The sequence below is a fragment of the Lissotriton helveticus genome, chromosome 12, assembly GCF_964261635.1.
Source record: "Lissotriton helveticus chromosome 12, aLisHel1.1, whole genome shotgun sequence".
Taxonomy (NCBI): Eukaryota; Metazoa; Chordata; class Amphibia; order Caudata; family Salamandridae; genus Lissotriton; species Lissotriton helveticus.
Window position 1 is genome coordinate 832634681 of NC_136073.1, and position 20919 is coordinate 832655599.

Genomic DNA, 20919 nt, shown 5'->3' on the forward strand with positions numbered 1-20919 from the left:
AGGCATTGCATCGCATTTCATTACAACGCATACCATTACAACTCATTGTACCCCTACACTATCCAACACTTTCCCTACTGTTGCACCCCTTGGAGTTAGAATAGTAATTTTTACCCCTACACTATCCAACACTTACCCTACTGTTGCACTCCCTGGAGTTAGAATAGTAATTTTTACCCCTACACTTATAATAATAATAAAAATAATGTCCATTTGTAAAGCGCAATGGTTACACTAATGCCAGTGTGTCCCCGCGCTGTGGTAAAGTCAGCCAGAAATCAGAAGCCCAGAGCCCTCACCCAACTATACTTGGGGAAAGAGAAACGTTTTTAATTTTTTTCTGAAACATCTCTCCTGAGTCTCCATCTCTGGAGCTCCGTCGGGAGGGCATTCCATTGTTTAGCCGCCAGTAGTCGGAAATACCAACCACCCATCCTGGCCTTTTTAATAGTAGGAACGCACACCAAGCCTATCCCACCTGACCTCAGCTGATGTGTGTGAACATATGGGGGACAGGAGTTCCGACAGATACAGAGGGGACTTTCCCTGCAAGATCCCGTGGCAGACGCAGAGTGCCTTGAAAGTGACTCTTTCTTTTATCGGGAGCCAGTGTAGCGCAGCCCGAGCTGCCCTGGCCGATGACCTTCTCGGGTGCCTCAAGATAAGGCGGGCTGCTGCATTCTGCACTCCCTGCAGACGGATCAAGCATTTGGCTGGTGCGCCTAGATAAAGAATGTTACCATAATCTAGGCGCGACGTCACCAGCGCATGGACCAAAGTCTTCCTAGCCGCCACGGGTAGTAGGTCCAAGGTTTTTCGCAGGACCTTCAGATCACCATACTATGTTTGCAACAGTCCATATTGTGGGTGCGCAACTCATGAAGTTTTTGGGAGCCATACTGAAATTGTATTCTGTCCCGAGCAGGGGTTCGGGCCCCTGGCCCCATCCAGCTGCGGACGGGCACAGACGGGCTTTACTTTGGTACGCCCGCTGCGCACGTCCGCTGCGCGGGCGCGGAAGCATCTCAATAAATAGCTGCCTGTTAGCAACTAGACCGCTAACCGGCCCCCCGGAAGTGCCTGGCTCACCCTACCCCGCCCTCCACGCAATGGTACTGGTTACCGCATCGGACCAGGGCAGGTAGGCGTCACAGTCGAGCCCAGGACACAGCTAAGGTAGGAATTGCCCCCAAATGATTAAAAAGTAATATTTTAAAAATAACTTGGTGCAAGAGCTAAGCACGGCAGCGTTGGCACTTTCACACAATTAAAATCAAGCCAGTAGTGTGAAGCGGCAACAGGGCTCTGCCACCGCCCCAACTCACCGCAACGTGACCACCAGCTCCCCTTCCTTTATGCCTGCCTGTTAGCAACTAGACCACTAACCGGCTCCCCGGAAGTGCCTGGCTCTCCCTACCCCGCCCTCCGCGCAACGGTACTGGTTACTGCGTCGGACCAGGGCGGGTAGGCGTCACAGTCGAGCCCAGGACACAGCTAAGGTAGGAATTGACCCCAAATGATTAAAAAGTAATATTTTAAAAAGAACTCGTGCATGAGCTAAGCACCGCAGCGTTGGCACTTTCACAAAATTAAAATCAAGCCAGTAGTGTGAAGCGGCAACAGGGCTCTGCCACCGACCCAACTCACCGCTATCCAACTATCCAACACTTTCCCTACTGTTGCACCCCTTGGAGTTAGAATAGTAATTTTTACCCCTACACTATCCAACACTTACCCTACTGTTGCACCCCCTGGAGGTAGAATAGTACTTTTTACCCCTACACTATCCAACACTTACCTTAAATGCAATGTAATGGTATGCGTTGTGAAGGTATAATGCGATGTAATGGAATGTGTTGTAAATGGAGTTTTAAAAAATTCAATGTAGTGGTATGCAATGTAAATGTATTCGTTGTAAAGGATGTTGCGATGTAAAAACTGTGTTGTAAATGTATGCATTGTAACATCATACATTCTACTTTAATAGGGCCCATTGTCCCTGTCTGTGCCCGGAATATCTGTTTAAATGTGCGCCAGGGCACAAACAGGGACAGTGGGCCTGTTTCATAATACAGGTTCATTTGCACATTGAATTACTTTTAGCCCCCCAACTTTGGACAGTGTAGGAGGGGCACTGAAAGGATTATTTCACAATGCACAAACTTTCATACAATTTGCAAGTGGAAGTTCCCATGCCTCCTTGCAACATGCCCAATCTACTGAACTGCACATTATAGCATCCCGGCATTGTTCTTCCTGATTGGCAATGCTGACCCAGTTTGCTCATAATGTCTGGTAAGAAAATCAGAAAAATAAAACCTTGTGTCATTCTATTTGCTCTTTGGCAGAAATATGTGTGGGAGGTTGTAGCTTTACTTAATTCAGTCTTCTCTCTGAAATTCACACAGGCAGTGCCTTCCCTGGACGGCTGTAAGCATTCAGTTCACTAATATTTCAGAAAAACTGCCTAGCCCTGGTTTCCCTGCTGCTGTCATAGCATGGAAGGAATGCTGGGTCTCATTCTTCAGTTTATTGCACAAATATATATAGCACAGATTCACACACCCTGTGCGCCTCACGTCTTGATAAAAGTAACAATTTCTGCATATGTACCTTACAGGAAGACTAAGCTGCGGACACTCAGTCGGGATGATCCACAAACGCATTAATGAGTATGGAAAATAATACTACAGAAGTACTCTTTTACAATACTACAGTAGTACTCTTTTACGTACTCTTACTTGCCTTTGTGACCTGGCTCTGAATTATTCAATTCCATATTAGTAAAACTGCAAAGAGGGCACTGGTCTTTCAATTTGTACTAATTGCTGATTGATATTACCATTATATTACCATTGTTTTTCCCATTTTACTTGTTCCAGGGCCGATTCGTAAAGGTGTATTACGGAAGTACTACTTCACATCAGCGGTGTAACGCAACTTGAGGGGTGGGGGCTGCCTGCAAAGTACATGCAGCCCACCCCCCCTACGCTGTGAAACTAATCTGGAGCTCTGTGGCCGGGGACCTTCCAGTGCGAGAGGAGGGCCCAGGAGCTCCGGGCCCCCCGCACCGCAGAGCTGTGAGGGATTTTGTTATGCCACTGCTTCACATGCTCCAAAATGCCCTTGGGAATCAACCCAACGTGCTCCAGGGATAGGCCAAGAAGAAGTTACTGGAAAATGGTGAGGACCCCCCCCCCAGGGCCGGACTGGCCATAGCGGGCACAGGGCATTTCCCCAGTGGGCCGCCAGGGTTGGGGCCGGTTTTGGGTCCCTGGGGGCTGATTTTGTTCCAGGGCCGTTTTTTGTAGCTTAGCTGCAATATCGGCCGCTGTAACGAAATCGGCAGAAACCGGCCCTGGTAGACAGCTGGGCCGCAACCTCCAAAACCCTGGGAGGCTGGCCAAGCACTTTGCCGGTGCCAGTTTTGGGTCCCGATCCGGGACTGACCCCCCCCCCCCCCCCCTCCCCCCCCTTCAGAAGAGACAGCGGTATAGCGCAGGTTGCCAACGCCCCGGGGCAAGGCACATATCCTTCCATTTAAAAAAAAAAAGTACTCCCCTATTTAAAGCTTGCGTCGCTAAAAATGACCCTAAGAATATTGTGCCCTGGGCAACCGCCACTGTGCCCACCCCCACACACGCTACGCACTGCTCACAGATACTCATTGGCTTGGGGTTTAGCGAGGTCCCATTCAAGGATTAAGAGCCCAGTGAAAAGTTGGGGCTGCTGGGTCCTATGTTATCACCCCTGAGGGGCCCCATCTCACCTTAGCACTCATCACCACACTGCGTTTTCATTTTGCCAACAACATTCAAGACCCACAATGTCCCACACACTCCTCAGAGCACAAGGAACAAAAACAACTTCAGCACTTAGACATTTTAGGAATGTATGTGTGCCACTGTGTGTGCATAATTTACACAAAATATAGATATGCATAGGTTCCCAGGGGAATCTGCAAGGACGGGTTATAGAAATATTGTACAAATGAGGTTAACACCCGCACACTCATACCTTTGTGGGTATTCACAAGCATTGTGCGATGCATTTTCCACATTTGTCTAAACATGTTCCATGCAGAAGACGTGTGTGTTGTAGAAAAGATGGCGAAATTGCATCAATATTCCTAATTTTGACAAGGTGAGAGTAGATATTTTAATAAAATATATTTTCTTCTTTGGAATCAGACAGTCAGAAGAATTATATTACATGTGCTAGAATATTCGAAAGCCGCATGGCATAAAATAATTTATTTCACTAATTTCCCACCACAATGCATGATTAAACTACGCAAGGCACAGATTCCACACACATTGGGTAAGAAAACAGGGTAAAGTCGGCAATGTTTTAAACACTGAGCTCTTAACTGCGAAATGTACGACTTGTGATATACTGCAGGCTCGACCAGAAATTTGGCATTCAACTAAAGTGTAAATCATATCCACACGCGGGCTTAACTTGGGCAGGTCCTGGCTTCCATGGATCAGGCGTGGACACTGAAAATCACATTCAGAGATGTTCAGATTTTTATCTGGTGTGAATTTAGGCAGAGATTAGCAGAGGGTGTAAAGTTACTCATCCGAGTTAAATATTTGACCTGTATCACTAACCAATGCATGTGGAATTCATTGGGGATGTGTTTGGAACCATCAACTAAAGACGCAAGACTGCATGCCCGTTCCTTGAACGCCGGGGGCAAAAGCTGAAGATTGTGTAACCACTCTTGCACCCAATATATATTTTATGTTATTTTTTATTTTAAGGGGAAATGTCTTACCACTCATTTTAGTCTGCCCATCTCCAATTAACATTACTCCCACTTACAATCAAACACACACTCACACACACAAATACACACTCACACACACCTTATTTCACTCCTCTCTAACTCTCCAATCACATCACTTCTTTGATATTCCCTTTCCTTCCCTCACCTTCCCTTTCCCTCTGCTTCCCTTCCCTTCTCTACACAATAAGCAGGTACCCCTAAAATCAAAATTTGACCGTACACGTAACATCGTCAATGTCGAACGGTACAGATAAAAATGAGTGTTGCGGCTTGAGGAAGCGATGGTGTGGTAAAGCCCGCTAGCAGAGAAGCTGAGATGTGGGGCAGCTCCATGGTGAAGGACAGAGTGTTTCTCCATGAGGCGTCACTGAGGAACTCAGTCAGTCAAATAACTTTATTCGGTTTGTTTGTACAGAACCATCAAAGTATACAAAGGATAAAAACATTGTCACTGAGGAACTCAAGATTACAATGTTGTGAGGAGATTGGTGTGTAGGCTTGACCGAGGAACCATTGTATACGAAGGGATTACATTTGTTGGTGGGAACAACTTTTTATCACCGCCTTAGGTCTCAGGAATCCTGCCCTTGCTTGTTTGTCACCCGGTGGACGCGTGGGGTGTGCGGGGGGTAGATCTTTTGCCGGGTATCATGACAGAGCAGTCTATGACTTGGTCTGGTCCGACCTCCAGTGTCATCGAACTGAAGCGCCCGATGCATGGTTTTGGTCACGGACAGTCCAATGCAAAGGTCTTTTTGGAAACCCCTCCTGCGCTATGGTCTGGTCCCATTTGTTTATTTGTTTGTTTGAAAGGTTTTATATAGCGCTGGCTAGACCCGGGGGTATCAGAGCGCTTTACATGTGTGAAAAATAAGATTACAGGAGTTGCTCAAAAAGCACAGTATCAAACAGTAAATAAAAACAAACGTTCCATTGAGGTCTAATAAACAGACACATAGCAAAAGCAGATACATTTACATACATTTTTACATAGGATGGGAGAGATAGAAGGGGGAGGGGAGAGGTGAGGGGATGGAGTGAAGGAGAGGAGGATAGGGTCATCAGAGGTATGATTTAAGGACCAGGGGTGGCTCTCGGCTCATGCCGGCCCTGGGCAGGGAGCGTAGGTAGGGGGCCCCGGAAGAGGGGTTCCGGGCGGGGCGGAGCGCGGAGGCCAGTGAAGGGGGGGGGCTGGGGGGGTCAGGGTGTTTGGAAGTGGATCAGAGCCGGAGGCCGCCGAATCCCTGCCAGGGGCTGCCACGCAAATATGTATCCATCCTCAGAGGATTATTATATTAAGGAAATATATGGGCGTGGTGGCCCCTGGGGTTTGGCGGCCCTGTGCAGGTGCACAGCTTGCACATGCCTAAGGCCGCCCCTGTAAGGACCCCAGTATTTGCCGAGGAGGTGCAGTTTAAGGAAGGATGCCAAGAAGCCATATGTATCCCCTAAGGCCACTGCCGCCTCCCATCCGTGGGTCAGGGATGCTGGGAAGCTGTTCTTCATCAAAAACAGAAGTCTCTGCTTGGTTGAATCTTGGAAAGCTTTTTTGGGGAATTGCTCATCATTTAAGTTGATGAAAAACCTGCAGAAATGATGTAACAATTACTAATACATTTGTCCAGTGACTATATTAAGGTGTGCCTCATAAACAGTGGATACCCCATTAGTGAACATCTGAGGCAGACATCCAGTGACGTGTCACTCAGAGAGCAGTGCACTGAGCTAGTCACTTGTGTTTTTAATGAGCAACTACTTCCCATCCCAGAGCAGAGCAATGCCAAAGGACAGAAAGAAAGAGAAAGAGAGAGAGAGAGAAAAAGAGAGAAAGAGAGGGCGAGGGACGGAGAGAGAGAGAAAAAGAGAGAGAGAAAAAAAGGGAGATCAAGAGTGAGAAAGAGAGAGAGGGCGAGAGAGAGAGAGAGAGAGAGAGAAAGCGAGGGAGGCAGAGAGAGAAGGAGAGAGAGAGAGAAAGAGAGAGAAAAGGGAAAAAGAGAGAAAGCGAGCGTGAGAGTATAGTCTTTCTATCTCTGTGAAACTCTGTCCTATTCAGATGCTACACACACAGCTTGTGCAAGTCACAAAACACTTTTGTGCACATGCGTGATCAGTGCAGACTTACATGAGGGAACATTGACTATTGTTTATACCGGATCAAGCTCCATCGTCACAAAGCCAAGATCTATAGATTTTTTAGCCTGCAAAGATGTCTCTTATGACCACCGGAAATGTATCAGAGGCATTGACCTTTCCCACGATGGCAAGTAATCCACTGAGTTAGGCAAATGGGGGTTCCCAAAGGAGTGTCAATAGACTGAGCTCTGTAAATAGTGTGAACACCTCCAAAATCATACACTGCAGCAGCATGAGCATTTCCTACACCTCTCTGCACATCTGAAATTACCTTAATGAGCTATGTGTATGTTTTTCAGTAATTTCACTACAGTTCTGCTATTCCCATGGTTATGCAGTGGGTTTAGAGGAGGGTGAGTTTTCACATGTGCACAAAAGATGGAAAACATGCTGCAGTCTGTGCATGCCCAATGCAGACACATCTGCGCATGCCCAATGCAGACACATCTGTGCATGTTGGCTTTGGGCACCCAGGCATATCCTTGATTGATCTGGCCCGCTGTTACCATAGTCCAGTTGACTAATGACACATTATCAAATTCATAGTAGGCAGTGGCGGCTCCTCCACTATGGTGGAGGAGCGTTGCCCCACTGCTTGCTCGCAATGTTAGAAGCCAAAACATAAAATGGTAATAACTTTCAGTTATTACCATCTTATGTTTGCTTTGTGGGTGGGCGGGCTGCTCTGCTCTTCGAGAAGGGCAGTAGAGGAGTGGTTTGCCCACTCCTGAGTGTGCAAAGACTGTTTGGTCGGCCCTCTCGGGCCACCCAAAACAGTCATGCGCACTTTGCCCTTCTCCAGAATAGGCACACCGCTCAAGCCCCTGGTGGAGCATCATGTCACAACGCTCCAGACCAATCACAACGCTGCATGCAGCGTTCTGATTGGCTTAGGGGGAGCCTGGCTGCCTGCTTCCTGTTGGAGGCAGGAGAGCAGTAGCAGTGAAGACGCCGGACCCAATGGGAAAGTAGGTTTTAATGTAATTATTTTTAAATTATGCCTCCCGTGTGGACACATCTCCCCGCGACACCACCCGTCCCTGCGCGACCACCCCTTCCCGCGCTTACCCTCTCAGCCGCGAGCTATGCCAGCCGCTACTGGTTGTAGGGTTTGCCTCATTGCCACAGAAACTGGTCACTTTGACATACTGTATTGTATTAATCGAAGATAAGAAACATATAGAGTGTTGTGATGGAAACAAATGGGCGAATCCCACAGAACATAAACCAGTACTGCTGAAAGACCCAATCTGCTTTGCAGAGTCAAAGTAATGACAAGCAAAGGTCATGCGTAAAGTTGATGTAAAATGGCTTGTTGTAGTTATATACTTCCTATTGCACTAGCAATGACTACTTTGGTCAACAAGTACCTTTACTTCCAAACTAGGTCCACAGAGCATTGATCAAAAACTGACTGAATGTGGAGGCATAGTGGAACGCCACTGCAACACAGAGTTTTTGTCCCGCCATAATACAATGTAGAGGTTCAACAAGATGGAAGACCCACCACAAAATAAAATGGAAACCGCATTCTGGTACAAAATTAAAACCACATCGAAAGACAAATGGAAGCTTAACTATAACATGAAAGTAACAGCAAATGGCAAATCAGAATTCACTCCTCAACACAAAGCGGAAGTTCCAGTACTAAGTCAAAGCCCGCTCAGCATAGATCCTTCTTGCAAAAGGAGGCTCTACTTCATTTTGTGTTGATGACTTCACATTTCCTGATGATATAAAGTGTTACATATTTTTGGGCTATGGTTGGGGGGGTTGTCTGAAGAAAATTTGTGGATCAGCACCGACTTTACCACTCATCACACCAGCAGAACCAGACTTCACACAAAACTAACCAAAACCATGCAAGATCACATAAAATTGACGAACGATTGAAATAACCATCAAGTGGACTGTTTCTAAAGACCACACACGCGTGAGACGTCTCAAGTGGTTCAATGCTCAATCCAATGGAGAATGCATGAGGCAAAATACCAATGTAGGTTTTAGGATAACTGAATGGTTTGGGGGAATGTGAACCTCAAAAAGTGTCCAGTGGATATCTCAAATGCTACTCACCACATCTTGATCTAAGTGGAAAGAAGGTTCATGATCATAACTGGGAGCATAGGAAAGAAGTTCAGTAACGAAGAACGTGGTTGAGATCCTCACGCGGCGTCGATGTAACCTTAGAAATGTCTGCCCTCACAGGCAGACTATGCAAGTTCTAAGACAAGATAAATATTTAAAGTCAGGAGAAATGTTTAAAAGTTCAGTAACTTAGATTTCTCCTAAATTGACTTGCTAATCTCCTCCGCTCATCACATTACAAGTGTGGTACACATGGAAATTATTACAGCTTAAAAATAGTCCAGCGGGCAGGCGGGTAATGTTATGCTCTGATGACGAGAACTTTACGCTGTCGTGTCCCAGTTACTCTATTTTGCTGAAAAATGATTTAATTGGGAACATATGTTTTCCCTTCTTTGACGCTGACACTTAGCACTAATTTTCACAGGGTACTTAAGCTCCACTGGGCTATGAAGAAACAATCTCTTTCCAACATCGAGTTCCTTGATGATGTATCAGACCGGAGTCGATGATTGGAGCGTTTCGGAAGTGTGAGGCATTGGAGTCTAGGCAGGTTGGGTAACCACACAGCAGGAAAAATGTCAATGTGGTTGGACCGGGAGTGACAATGATATAGTGGGAAAACCCTGGGGTCTCTTCAGTAGAAGCAAGAGGAGTGTGAAAATTCTTAAAGCGGTCTCAACCCACTGTCTTAATTGCCATGGAAAATAGATTGTAAAATGAAATGACATAATTTGCCTCTCTGTTGCTATGGGTTTTACTACAATATTTACATTCTAATAAAACGTCATGTGCGACACACGCATTTGTGCATGAAGAAGCATCTAAAAATCGACCGAGCTGTTTTAGATCCTGCTTGTTTATCCATCTGTCAACGAAAAGCAATATTTCCTTGCAAGTATGGTGCTAGACAAAATGGCCGCCTTAACCGTCGTTCACTTGTCCGGGCTGAGTTGCCCGGATGCAAAGTACTGGTAATGCCTAGATTTGAAGAATGGAGTAATGTATAATAAAAAATACCACAGAAGATGAAAGGAAAGTGGCCGTAATTCTCGTAACACTGTGTGGGAATACTTATAAAAGTTTTATTGACTTGTTAGCCCCACAGAAGAAAGCAGTGATCACTCTTTGAAGCACTCGTGGCGACATTAAGCAGTTACTAAGCAGAGCTGGATCTGAACATTAGAGCAGTATAAATTATTTCCCAGACGGAGCCGTAAAATATTTCGCTGCAGATTTAAGACAGATGGTAATGCTTAAAATTGTGCAACACACGTCTTTTATAGCACAACAAGGTTAATTTGTGTTTGGCTGGGTGGAGACAACAGTAAAACACCTATTGGCTAGAGATGAGTTTTATAGGAAAGTTTGTTGTGGCTAAATGGTTATTGCTATAGCTACCTATAGCAATAACAATTGAACCAGCAGCCGCGACAACCTTTACATATATATATCCTGTTGCAATACGATAAAAATGGATAAAAACCAAAAAGGTGTCTGAACCATGATTAACGAGTAACTAATTTTGGTTTTAAATTAAAGATTTTAGAGATGCTAGGCCAACAATTTACTAGCCAGTCTTCATCCACTATGCTAGTTCCGCTCCCTCCTTCTATGATCAGTCTCATTTGCCATCTAATTCTCAATTTGAGATTTATGCTTTTCCTTATTATTACAAATGTCTGTATAGTTCTCCAATACCCTCAAATCTGATTTCCATTAAAGCACTGCTTAGGCAAAAAAAAGTATGCCAAATCTGATTTCTTTTAAAGCACTGTTTAGGTAAAAAAAAAATAGTATGCCACTTTGATTATTGGGTCAAGCTGCTCTTGCTTTTTATATGGACATAATATATGACTGCCATCACCCTGAAACACATTTATAGACTATAATAAAGGAATTAAACAACCTTTGATCCTGAGATAATGAGAGACATAAAATGCTGATTTAATGGGGAAAAAAAGAAAGAAAGAAAGAAAGAAAGATGAAAAAAGAGTTAAAAATGTCAGACTAAGAAGAAATGGGGAAGGAATACGAATAGGGTGTATAGAAAGTCATTTAGAATGTAATTTCGTTGTGGTAATATCACAATGGAATCGATGCTGTATATTTTCCAGGATGTATTGTGTCACAGGCATTCAGCTTGCTTGTAATACATTAAGTGAATACAAATATAAAACAAAGCAGAAAAGACAACAGAGATTGCCCTGGCCCCTAGCCTAATCGTTGAAGTGGGCTACATTTCAGGCAGATGTGAACATGTACTGACGTAAATGCTGCCACTCATGGTGAAGATAGCCATTAGCAATTAGCCCACAGTGAATGTTGGGTTGGGCATATCAGAATGTGAATGACACTTGAACAGACCAATGGATTAAGAAGGCTGAAAGATAGCCCTATGTGTACATATGCCACCTAATCCAACGTTTTGGGAAAATACACACCTGGATGCCAGATCTAAAAAACATCAAGGTTCATGGTAAGGATGTTGGAATGAAAACTTAAGGGTATTGTCATCATGCAAAATATTACATTAAAGTGTGAGATAAATCCCTTTATGTGTAAAGGATTGAAACTACACTGCCTCACAAACCATATATATATTTTCTACATCGTGGGTGCAAATATCTGCAAAAGAAGATGCAGCAGAATCCAACCTACCTTCACCCAGCAGAAACAAGGTCAGGCAGCCTACTGCCAGAATTTAAAAAATATTGTTCTTTGCACTTTGCTTTTAATCACCTGCCCGTTTCACTTGCTCTTCTGGTGTCCCCCTGGTCCGTCACAGCGTGTGCCGATTGTACGGAGGGGTAAAACACCATCTTCTACCAGAATTGACTCACTTCCTGGAGTACAGGGTTAGCGCTCCATACACTACAGCATCCCTGCGGCCGTCCCGCCCACTTCCTGCTTATCGGCCAGTGCGCCGAGCGGACCCGCGCAGCAGAATCCAACCTACCCTCACGACAGCAGAAACCAGGTCAGGCAGCCTACTGCCAGAATTTTTAAAATACTGTTCTTGGCACTTCGATTTTAATCACCTGCCCGTTTCACTTGCTCTTCTGGTGTCCCCCTGGTCCGTCACGGCGTGTGCAGATTGTACGGAGGGGTAAAACACCATCTTCTACCAGAATTGGCTCACTTTCTGGAGTACAGGGTTAGCGCTCCATACACTACAGCATCCCTGCGGCCGGTCGGCCCACTTCCTGCTTATCAGCCAGTGCGCCGAGCAGGCACGCGCAGCGGCGCACCGAAGGCAAGCCCGTCTGCACCCATCCGCGCCTGTCCGACGCCAGATACCAGGTACCCTCCCCGTTTTTTGGATACCCTGACAGGTGATGGCCATTATTCAATATACTAGCCAGGAGCTCCACTCCTTAAATGCTGTTCCTCGCCCTTCACAGAGAAACCCCCTACCCTCACAGTTCAACACCCGTATTCGGGATTGCTTGAAAGCCCCTAGCCACATCAAACACAATAAAAGTGAGCCTTCACCTCATCCTCCGACAAACCTAATCTGCCTATACTGCAATGCCTGGTCTCTGCCCAAGCACGCCCTAGAAATATGGTCGCTACTTGACACTGAAAAGCCAGATCTATTTTTCGTCACTATAACCTGGCTTCAAGAATCCTCCACACCCGACATCTCTATAGCCGTACCCCACGACTATAAGATTTACAGACTTGACAGACCCGGTAAAAGAGGAGGGGGCACTGCAATCGTTCATAAGTCATATATTAAACTCCATATCATCAACTCCCACTTAGAAAACTGGGGCGAAATGTGCATCGCCACCATATCAGCTGGGAACAAGGAGTCATGGAAGGTTGCCCTTATCTACAGACCCCCAGGTGTCAAAACTCACTTTGTAAATAAACTGATGGAAGTAATAGCACCACATGCCCTGGCCTCCGGCAACTTTATCCTATTAGGGGATTTCAACTATCACGCGGAACAAACCCTAGACCCTCATACCAGTGATCTTATCACCAGCATCAACTCCTTAGGACTAAGCATGCTAGCCACAGGCCCTACCCACATTGCAGGCCACTCACTAGATCTACTGTGCACTAATTCCCCAAAAGTGGTAATCAGCCAAATTCTCCCGGTCCTTTGGTCGGACCATTATGTTATCAAATTTCACATCACAGGAACTTCCACACAGCCTCTGACTAGTAAACAAGCAAAACTGAGTAGACCATGGAACAAGATCAACCTGGACTCCTTCATCACTCATTTCACTTCCCCTCTCATTACCAAGGCCACCGACCCAAATAAAGCAGCTGTTGACCTTGAACATGCTATTATCTCGACCTTAGACATAATTGCGCCCAAAAAAGAATCTAGACCCCCTACTAAAATCTCACCATGGTTCACCCCGAACCTGGAAAAAACAAAACTCTCTGTCAGGGCAGTAGAAAGGAAATGGCGACAAACTAAAGACTCAACAGACAGACAACAATATAAAACTGCACACAGACTCTATATGAAAGAAATCGCCATGGCAAAAAAGCCTATCTAGGGAATAGGATAACTCAGGCAGTTAACTCTCAGAGAGAGCTATACAAAATAGTTAAAGAATTTACGAATCCCCCTGCCCGTCAGTCTTCACTCACCGAATCCCAAGTTTGGGTTAACTCCATATCATCCTATTTCCATGAGAAAATCAACAATATCCATAAACTCTTCCCCCAACCAACTCTCCCCATCCAGATCAGGCCCACACTCAAAAAGGTCTACAAAGAACCTGCTCCCCTAGCCATAGCCCTCAAAGAATTTCAACCTTTCTCAGAAACAGAAGTAGCATGCACTTTGCACAAAATCAAATCGGGATCCCCTGACGACCCAGCTTCCTCTCAGATTTTAGCAAAAATTGCACCTGCCCTGATTCCCGACTTAACCAAGACCCTTAATCTTTCCTTATCGTATGCCTCTGTTCCCTTGCACTGGAAGGAGGCCACGATCAGACCAATCTTGAAGAAACCCTCGGCGACCCTAAACAACTCTCTAATTACCGGCCCATTTCACTCCTGCCACTATTTGGAAAGATCATGGAATCCTTGGTAAACAAACAACTAGGCAAATATCTAGAGACTAACAAACTCCTAGATCCTTCCCAATCAGGATTCAGGGCATCTCATAGTACTGAGACTGCCTTACTTGAGATAGTAGATAATGTCAGGATGACTCTCGATGCTGGACAAACTGCCATATTGGTCCTACTCGATTTGTCGGCCGCCTTCGACACCATCTCTCATCGCATTCTTCTAGAGCATCTTGCAGAGATTGGTGTCGAAGGCTCAGCCTTACTTTGGATCAAAAGCTATCTGACCGAAAGGCGCTCAAAGGTCCAAGTAGGAGCATACAGCTCTAGCTACCAGGAAAATGATAAACGTGTCCCCCAGGGATCAATATTGAGCCCTACGCTCTTTAACTTATACGTATCCCCCCTGGCTCAAGTGATCAGAACTCACGGCTTTGGAACCGTGTCTTACGCTGACGACACTCAGTTACTGATCACCAAAGGCCCAGATCCTAATGAAACCAAATTGAGATTCTAAAAGTGCATGGTTGCAATACATGATTGGATGACCAACAACTTTCTAATGCTGAATGCTGGCAAAACGGAGATTGTGCTCTTCGGAAAGGCTGACAAACTCTGGACTGATGAATGGTGGCCACCGACACTGGGACCTTGTCCCTCTCCCAAGTCCTCAGGCAGGAACTTGGGGGTGACAATTGATAACAGGCTGTCCATGACTGAACATGTCAACAAAATAGTGCACACTAGCTTTGGAATAATGCACAGCTTGAAGAAAATGTTCAAATGGATCCTCCTGCCGTCCCGCATGCCCTTAGTCCAAGGACTCATCTTCAGCCGCATGGATTATGGAAATGCCCTCCTGGCTTCCATAAATGATAATCTCCTGGCAAAACTTCAGGTACTGCAAAACACAGCAGCCAGACTGGTGCTTAATCTTCCTCCCCGCACCCCTTCGGTGCCCAGCCTCAAGACCCTGCACTGGCTTCCTATAAAGAAACGCATAAAATTCAAATTATGCTGCCTAGTCCATAAAACCATCCATGGACAAGGACCGAAATATTTAGAAAAAAAGCTTACATTCCACAGTTCGGTCAGAACTCTCAGATCCTCCAGCAAGCTGCTTCTAACTACTCCCAAAGTCCGCATAGTTAGAAACGGCGACAGGGCATTCTCCAAAACAGCTCCTGAAACCTGGAACGCCCTGCCCCTACATATCAAGACAGAACCTAACCATCTGGAATTCAGAAGAAACCTAAAAACCTGGCTCTTCTAATCATTTCTACCATTGCCTCTGCTTTGAGGATCTGCAAGCGCTCTGAGACCTTCGGGTGATTTATGCGCTATATAAAATATATTTTAAAAAAACATCTGTTTTGTCGTCACAGGATGCAACCCGCTTTGTAAGATCTTATCTATAAAGTCTCTTGGAGAGTGATGCAGGGAAAATATGAACACCTTACTTATTGACTATCGCTCGGATTCACTAAGGTACTTGCATGTAGTAAAGTCACAAGTGCACCGAGCGGAGATTCCATCCCGAGTGGGGAGATTCCACCATGAGGGTGAAGACTCGGCCACAAGTGCAGAGACTACGCACTCGTAACTTTACTGCACGTAGGTATCTTCATGAATCGGGCCCTGAATTTCGCTTAGTGGATTATTGGCACCCAAATCCCTAATTCCACAGGTGATTTCCGGAAGTCACACATCACACCGTTTTCTTAGCACCGGCGGGGAGATGTCAGTAAAAAGGGAGATAGTTTGTCCATTTACTCTTCTTATTTTCTTTTTAGTCAAAGCCATTCGCAGCATTCCCTAGCTCATGGTTGGACCAGGAGCACGACCAGCAATGTCCCCGCTTCCTCCAATGAATTTCTTTACAAAATCTTTTATTGGGTATCCCTTATTGAGAATTCAAATAAGTATGAGTTTAAGTTTTGGAAAACTACTTTCAAGCCAATAGGGTTGTCTGAATAACCCGGCACTCTCAAAGCTGCAGCTCCCACCTTTTCTAACTGCTCCACTCTTGCTTCCTGCTGCACAAAAGATCTGTCCGCGCAATGCTGGGCTTTAAGATGTTTATATTATGAATGTTCACAACTTCAGAGTGGAAGAGCAAGTCAACATCAGTTGTGGGAGATCAAGATCACCCTTCTTCTCTGCTGCACTTTTCTTCTCCTCCAGCTTTGTAATCATCCTTTCTGCCATTTTGACTCTATAATTGATGATCCATTTTCAACGTCATTGATGTGATCTTGGAATCCAATCTTTTTTGTGTGGCAGTCGGAGGGAAGCCATTAATACCCCTTTAACTTTTCTAAGACCTGACATTTCCACAGAATCCAGAAAGTCCACTAGTTCCAGTTCTTTAAAACTTGATCCACGTGGCTTAGTAATATTCTTCCTTGTTTCTGGTCTGCTTTTCTCTCCTATTATTCCTTGGGATCAGGAAGATTGCCAGTCTGCGGCACGTCCATCGCACTTTTTATTTATTCAGATGAACCTGTAGGCACTTGCTCACTGGGGAAGGACAGCACATTTTCAGCCAGACTTAATCTGTCTTTGGGCACTTGAGCTGTGTCATGGAAAAAGCCTCTCCGGTCAATCAAGGTTATTGGGAGTGCTGCCCTCACTGCTCAGCATCCCGGTCAACCAAGCAATCTTGGTACTTTTTATGTACAGCACAGAAGCCACTATACACTCACCGCCATCCCTCTCTGGAAAGAGACAAAACAGGATGGTGCATATTCTACCTCTTGTGCAACATAGTGTTAGGTCAGGTTTGTTCCTGGGACTCTTACTGTGGGCTACAGCTTCAAGGAGAGGCTTTCAACATTGCTAGAGTGGTTTCTCAATAGGTTCCCTACAGCGCCTACTTCTAGTAAGAGTGTCTCCTGACCCAGACAGTGACTTGTGCCCCAGCCGCGGCCCGTGGAGGGAGTTGCGGTGGGGCAGAGAGGCGGGGCGGGAGAGGGGCAGGCTGGGGGGGGGGGTGCTAAAAAACGGCATATGGATAATTGGAGGTAAGTAAACAATTTAATTAATAAAACGAATTTCGTAGCGCGCGCTGCATCGCACCAGCCTGCCCCTCCCCCGCCCCACCTCTCTGCCCCACCGCAACTCCCTCCACGGGCCGGGGCTTCTGTGCCCCCTGTCATAGGGATCAAACAGGACCAGTACGATGCTCGCAGAAAAGAAGCAAATCTTCAGGCTACAGGCCCGAGGAGCTCTTTAATGTAGTATTCATATTGTTTGACCACAGAGGTAACTACCACTAAAATGATTTATTTAACCCTTTCCATGCTCATGACGGCTCCACGCCGTCATGAGTCACAGGCGGCGTGTGAACATGACGGCGTGGAGCCTTCATGCAACTGCCACTCTACCCACGCTACGCCTACGCGGCACTAATTCTCCGCCTGTGCGGGCAAATTAATGAGTGGGCGGGGTCAGGACGGCTCCACGCCGTCATGAGTACATGCCGCCCGTGACTCATGGCGGCGTGGAGCCGTCATAAGTAAGCGAGCACCACGCCCACCCCTTATCCCCGCCCGAGCCGCGGCCGAATTCGCGCCACGGCTAAAAGGTTAATCATGCCCACTCTGAGAATATATATTTAATAAATATTTCATGAAATGTGATTGTGGGGCATGATGGAAAAGAAAAGAATACTGGAATATATCTTTCCATCAAATTCATAAATATTCTATCCACGGGTTCTTGTTGAGGGTATGGATCCCTGAAATGGGCTTCCCAGTGCTGAAAGCCTTAGCTTGAGTAGTGAGCCTTCAGGTGAAAAGATGAGTTCTGAGATGCTTTCGGAAACTTAGCAGATTGTCATTTAGTCTGAGACTGATAGGTAAGGAGTTCCAGAGTTTAGGGGCGAGGTAAACAAATGGGCGACCTCCAACCCTGGCTCTCTTAATTCTGTGAAGAGCAGGAACACCTAGCTTGTTTGATCTAAGTTCTCTGTAGGCTTTGTAGGGATTAATGAGGTGATGAAGGATGCGCGGGCCTATAGAGTGCACGATATACAACGCTTTGAAATGGATTCAGCTGCTTGTTGGCAGCAAGTGAAGCGCGGTGAGGGCTGGGCGCGCTGATTATGATTTCGGAACGTCTAGTAGTATTTGAGCAGCTGCATTTTGGATGATCTTAACAATATAATTGCTCAAAGAGGCACAAATTAAATGGCATACAGTATGCGCACAGATCACACAAATTGTTAAAGAGACTTGTCTTCATAGGAAAATCTTCTTTTATTCATGATCCACACAACCAATGCGTTTCACCCCAGCGGGCTTCATCAGGGCTATCGTAGAAAATTCTATTCCACGTCCTAGCAAGTCGAAAGGAGTTACTCGAAAATTCACTTCTTCTGCAAATGTCCTTCTCAGATTGGGATAATCTGCGGGGTATCCAATGTTTGCGATCTTGCTTGAATTGGCCGTTTTAGGCTCCAGACAGGTTCAGTGTAATATACTTGAAAATCAATATGTTCCAGATTCACGGTTCGTGTTTTTGACCGGGTGGATTATCACATCACCGTTGGCGTCATGTGTGAAACGAAGAACTGAATCTGGAACCTATTGATGTTAAAGTATATTACACTGACCCTGTCTGGAGCCTAAAACGGCCAATTCAAGCAAGATCGCAAACATTGGATACCCCGCAGATTATTCCAATCTGAGAAGGACATTTGTAGAAGAAGTGAATTTTCGAGTACCTCCTTTCGACTTGCTAGGACGTGGAATAGAATTTTCTACGATAGCCCTGATGAAGCCCGCTGGGTAAAATGCGTTGGCTGTGTGGATCATGAATAAAAGAAGATTTTTCTATGAAGACAAGTCTCTTTAACAATTTGTGTGATCTGTGCGCATACTGTATGCCATTTAATTTGTGCCTCTTTGAGCAATTATATTGTATAGTCTAAATTTAAGTTCTAGGGTAGTGGACTTACAATGGAGGGCACGAGCCAGACTGTTAGGTAAATTTACATTGAGTGATAAAAGAGCAAGTGCAGCTGTAATTGTTTTCCCTCACTGCCTTTGCTGTTTTTGATTTTGGATGATCTGCAGTTTTTTGCTGTCTGAATGAGGGCTGCCTAAGTAAAGAGATTTGCCATAGGTAAAATGAGATAGTATTTGGCCGGGGCCGCTATTCTGCGTACATCCTTGGGAAGCCATTTAGGAGTCTTCCTCAGGGCCCTAAGATAACTCCAAAAAATGACCTACACAACCAGCATTGCATTTGAGACAAAAGGGAAAACATTTAAATAGATGATTTATGTCAATTAATAAATAAGGAGAATTGCTCATAGTGAAGTCATTGGAAGTAACCCAGCCTACTGCATTGGCCCTTTCAAGTTACATGCAAATCAATCTCTTCACTTAATAGGAAGTGGCTCATTGTACCAGGTATGAAAGAAAAATGAGAAACAGATTTCATTATTGGAAGCATTAGGAGAGGCATCATTTTCAGTATCATGGAACTGATTAAAAGTAGGGGTGGGTGAAATTTGCTTAGTCGCGCTACAAAACGGTAAAAAATCTCCGCCACCACGCAGAGTTCCGTGAAGACACGGAATTGCTTGTTCCGCCCGTTTGCGATGCGTTTTTCCTGTTTGCAAACGCTGTCTGCCTGCTCGGGGGAAAATATCTTGCGAGAGTGCCAATGCGGTCGCCAATTGGCGCGGCCTTCTTCTTTCACTTGTCCCGCCCGTTCGCAATGCGTGTTTCCTGTTCGCGAACGTGGGCGTGTTCGAATTACGTGTTCGCGATCGCACACTCTTGCGGGATTGCGCGTCCGGCTACCAAAATCTCGTGGCACACGCTAACGGATAGGAAAACTCGTCAGCGAACGCAGGGACCCTGGTAAGTCGCTTTTGCACGAGCGAACACGCATTATTGAAAGCGCAAACAAGGGAAAAACTCTGCAACGCCCCGGATCACAAAATGTTGGGCAATTCCGCGTTCTCCGCAGAACGTGGAATTACCCAAATTCCGCGAGCGGAACGGAATTTACCGCCCAGGCCTAATTAAAAGGTATCAGTGGCAAATGGTATGAGCATAATGACTGCAATTCTTTAGTAAATAAAAATGTAGCTCATAACTTTACAAGTCATCCAGGGCCTCATTCCTAAAGCACACACTTGTAGTCTGGATTTGCTCCTATGGGGTTATTTCTACATTTGGAACACATTTTTAACTTTAATGGATTCACAAAGCATACCTTGAGCACTCATGTAGAATCTATGATGTGCTTAAATGCAGATACTTTGAACATGCAGATTTCCCATCAGAAGGAAAAATCTTGATGTAGAATTCAGGTATTAATGTAATTTTGCGATTTTACTTTAATTTTGTTCCTCCAAAAGATCAAATATTTCCATTGTGGCGAAGACCTTTTCCGTAGACATCCATTATTCTGAACGTTTTCCATCCCATTCCTTGAAACACTTTCCACACTCGTAAACTTGCATGTGTTTCCATTGTTTGAAAGTGCCTGGTAGCTTGCTGGTATTCACTTCTTTTGAAGTGGGCATATCGCGACAGCCCAAAATACAGTCCATTCCTAATACCTTACATATTTAGCAATTCATTTTTCACACATACTCTACCCCAAGTCTTGTGCTTGGAATGAGTGCTGGACTTTGCTTATGTAAAGTGATTATTCTAAGCATCTGTAAATTGTAAATGAGGTCTATATTATTAAGGAAATGCAGCAAAGTATTTTAATAAGTCCGAGAGAAATCCACCAGTTCTAAAGGTCTGGATTTAACCTTAGAGTGTTGAGCAAAATTGTATGAATCCAAAAACACTCTTATTGTTAATGGGAGTGTTTAAAAAAGTGATTTAAACG